At 38.8% G+C, this 4,504-nt stretch overlaps 1 protein-coding gene across 1 annotated transcript in view; it reads left to right on the forward strand.

Annotated features, from left to right (window-relative positions):
* LOC119425593 (venom phosphodiesterase 1) overlaps positions 1 to 4,504 on the forward strand; it is a 46,800-nt gene that overhangs the window by 5,042 nt on the left and 37,254 nt on the right. The gene's annotated exons all lie outside the window — the stretch shown is intronic.

A 4,504-nucleotide genomic window follows, 5' to 3' on the forward strand; every position in this document is an offset into this window, starting at 1 on the left:
TGTATGTATGTATGTATGTATGTATGTATGGATGGATGGATAAATAATTTGGGCCATTGGCAAGCTGGCACTAAAATCTGAAGTTTGAGGATATAATAATAATAAAGTTTGGATTAAAGATCAAATTCATGATTTTTGTGAATCTGGTTTCCTGCCTCTTCCTTTTTGTTTAGGTTGGTGGATGAGCGGCAGTAATGTGCAGATGGGATCTTTTGCTGTGGCGGGATATCTTCTTTACAGATTCTCACAAAGTCAGTCACAACACGTCACACAAACACGTCACACAAGTCAGTTTTTATGTAGCTGACACAAAGAGACTAACAAGTACAAAATGTGCAACATATGTAACTTTGTTGAAACTTGAAATTACAGTGCCTTGCGAAAGTATTCGACCCCCTTGAACGTTTCAACCTTTTGCCACATTTCAGGCTTCAAACATAAAGATATACAATTTTATTTTTTTTGTGAAGAATCAACAAGTGGGACACAATCGTGAAGTGGAATGAAATATATTGGATGTGTCAAACTTTTTTAACAAATAAAAAACTGAAAAGTGGGGCGTGCAATATTATTCGGCCCCTTTACTTTCAGTGCAGCAAACTCACTCCAGAAGTTCAGTGAGGATCTATGAATGATCCAATGTTGTCCCAAATGACTGATGATGATAAATAGAATCCACCTGTGTGTAATCAAGTATCCGTATAAATGCACCTGATCTGTGATAGTCTCAGAGTTCTGTTCAAAGCGCAGAGAGCATCATGAAGACCAAGGAACACACCAGGCAGGTCTGAGATACTGTTGTGGAGAAGTTTAAAGCCGGATTTGGATACAAAAAGATTTCCCAAGCTTTAAACATCCCAAGGAGCACTGTGCAAGCAATCATATTGAAATGGAAGGAGTATCAGACCACTGCAAATCTACCAAGACCCGGCCGTCCCTCTAAACTTTCATCTGGAACAAGGAGAAGACTGATCAGAGATGCAGCCAAGAGGCCCATGATGACTCTGGATGAACTGCAGAGATGTACAGCTGAGGTGGGAGAGTCTGTCCATAGGACAACAATCAGTCGTACACTGCACAAATCTGGCCTTTATGGAAGAGTGGCAAGAAGAAAGCCATTTCTCAAAGATATCCATAAAAAGTGTTGTTTGAAGTTTGTCACAAGCACCTGGGAGACACCAAACATGTGGAAGAAGGTGCTCTGGTCACATGAAACCAAAATCCAACTGTTTGGCCACAATGCAAAACGATATGTTTGGCGTAAAAGCGACACAGCTCATCACCCTGAACACACCATCCCCACTGTCAAACATGGCGGGGGCAGCATCATGATTTGGGCCTGCTTTTCGTCAGCAGGGACAGGGAAGATGGTCAGAATTGATGGGAAGATGGATGGGGCCAAATACAGGACCATTCTGGAAGAAAACCTGTTTGAGTCTGCAAGAGACCTGAGACTGGGACAAAGATTAATCTTCCAACAAGACAATGATCCAAAACATAAAGACACATCTACAATGGAATGGTTCACAAATAAACGTATCCAGGTGTTGGAATGGCCAAGTCAAAGTCCAGACCTGAATCCAATCGAGAGTCTGTGGAAAGAGCTGAAGACTGCTGTTCACAAACGCTCTCCATCCAACCTCACTGAGCTCGAGCTGTTTTGTTGGAAAGAATGGGCAAGAATTTCAGTGTCTTCATGTTCAACACTGATAGAGACAAACCCCAAGAGACTTGCAGCTGGAACTGCAGCTGGAACTGCAGCTGGAACTGCAGCAAAAGGCGGCGCTACAAAGTATTAACGCTAGGGGGCCGGATAATATTACACGCCCCACTTTTCAGTTGTTTATTTGTTAAAAAAGTTTGACACATCTAATAAATTTCATTCCACTTCACGATTGTGTCCCACTTGTTGTTGATTCTTCATAAAAAAATTAAAATTTTATATCTTTATGTTTGAAGCCTGAAATGTGGCAAAAGGTTGAAAAGTTCAAGGGGGTCGAATACTTTTGCAAGGCACTATATATATATATATATATAATGCAATGCAATGAATACCATAAAGAATAAATATTGAAAAATGCTATGGTGGATAAATAATTACAATGTTTATTTAAAAAACAGCAGTTTTCCAAACTTGTGTTTTAAAAAATCATTAAACTATGCTTTCATTTGTATCACAGTTCTCTGAATAAATGATCTGAATGTCTGACGAGGTTCAGTCAGGTCCTCTGGACAGACTCTTCTCTTTTGAATCGTTTCATCTTTTCAGTCTGAATGATCTGAATGTTTTCTCTCCTCATTCATGATGTCTTTTATCTTCCATTATTGTTTGGCGTATTGAGTTTTGAACTGATGTTTAGTCTTGTGACATGAAATCGGATACGTTGCATTAATTTTCCAGTGATGCGTCAACAACTCTATTTATAGAACTTCAGAAATCCTAACTCATGGAAGCTGATTGGTTTCCACTGAGGTAAACGGATTATATATAAAAAAAACTCATCTTAAACGTGACTTCTGCCATTCACTGTCTTTGGTTTCACTTCCTCAAAATGCTTTAGAACGTCACATGTTGTAACCTAAAATGACACACATGTATATCTACTCATGTTATGACTAATCTTCAGACTCTCAGTTAAAAAATAGTTGGCACAGCAACTAAATCAGCCATTTGAATGATGAGGAGTCTCGTGATGTCTGTCAGTGATAAAATTAAATTACACAAACATTTATTTGAATCAAGGAAAAAAGGAATTGTACTTTTTATTTTATATGAGTAAAAAAAAGGTTTTAGTTGTATTTAAAACTTGTTTTATTATCCTGCAAGCAATTATTTTAGAAATGTATTTGGACAATGGAGGTTTTATTAAAATTTACTTTCTCAAAATTATATAATTTGAGTTTATTAAAGCAGTTTACAGGTTTTATTAATGCCATAAGTTTCTTATTATGCAAACCAACTCTCTGATCTGTCTGGATTTTTGTACACTGAAAGGAGCAAATAGCTCTAAATGTCCAGTAATACTTTATAACACAGATTTAAAAAGTAATAAAGTGCAAGTAAAAACGAAAGTATGTCTAAAAAGACTGAAAGTAGACAGAAACTACAAACAAAACAAAAGTAAAAGCAAATTCGATCCGAAAGCGATAAATCTTATAGATGGAAATCAACTCATGTCGCCTGCAGAGGTGGTGGTGGTGGTGGTGGTGGTGGGGGAGGCGGTTACTCTAGTTTTCACCTACTGCTTCTAATTAGAGACCTTGTAGGTTTTAATTTCTTTCCAAGGACAAATTAACTTTTTAACTTTTTGTATACTGTATTGTGTTTTTAAATTTTATTCTGGGACATTTTATCTTTATTTTTTTAATTTTTGACTCAGAATTAATTTAGACTGAACAAGTCAAAGAAATGGATTAGGTGGCAAAGTGTAATCAGATGAAGTTCAAAGTGTTTGCATTTATATCTTCTTCTTTCAGCTGCTCCCTCTTCAGGGGTCTCTACAGTGAGTCGTCCTCCTCTGTCTCACTCTGTCCTCACTTCAACTACCTCCATGTCCTCTCTAACTGCATCCATCTATCTCCTCTTTGTTGCATTTCTAACATCCTTCTACTAATATACCTACTGTTCCTCCTCTGGACATGTCCAAACCATCTCAGTCTGGTCCCTCTTTATCTTCCAGTTTTTCAACCTGTGCTGTATCTCTAATGATCTCATCCCTAATCTCATCCATCCTTGTCTCGCCCAAGAAGAACCTGAACATTGTAATTTCTGCCACTTCCAGTTCTGTCTCCTGTCTTTTTGTAACGGACCATAAAACACTTAAAACTGTTGACTTAATTTACCAGTAATATCTGTAATACCTACAGGTCACACCTTTTCTTTCTCCATTATGAGTCAACAGGAGTGTGAGGTGCCATTACTCTCTTGACGTTTAGTAAAGATTGTTTTATGTAACAGAAACAGGAGAGGCTGGTCGAGTTGCTCCTTTGATTTAATCAAAAAGAAAACTGGATGGAGGAAACCTCCTGCTGATGTGTGGGTGGAACAACCAGCCACACAGGCAGGAGTTTCCCCTGGCTCAATGAAAAACAGAGCAAAGGGCAACAACTTCAAGGTTGCACTTATACAAATAATACATTTTAGATTTGTGTGAAATTTGTATGGGGTATTTCTGTTGTGTATGTGCTGTCATGTGCCTAGGGCACATTGGCCTTATTGTTTTGTCCCTTTGGTCATGTCTTGGGTTCTGAGTTGGCTGATCAGCCTTTAATTGTTTTGGGCTGTGGCTTTTTCAGCCACACCTACTTAAGAAAGATCAGAGAGCTTTGAGCCCCTTCCCCTTTCCCTCTCTTGGCACTCTTGGCTTTCTTGGCACTCTTGGCACTCTTGGCTTTCTTGGCACTCTTGGCACTCTTGGCACCCTTGGCACTCTTGGCACTCTTGGCACTCTTGGCTCTCTTGGCACTCTTGGCACTCTTGGCTTTCTTGGCACTCTTGGCACTC

This window comes from Nematolebias whitei, chromosome 19 (genome assembly GCF_014905685.2).
Source record: "Nematolebias whitei isolate Nwh7 chromosome 19, NemWhi1, whole genome shotgun sequence".
Taxonomy (NCBI): Eukaryota; Metazoa; Chordata; class Actinopteri; order Cyprinodontiformes; family Rivulidae; genus Nematolebias; species Nematolebias whitei.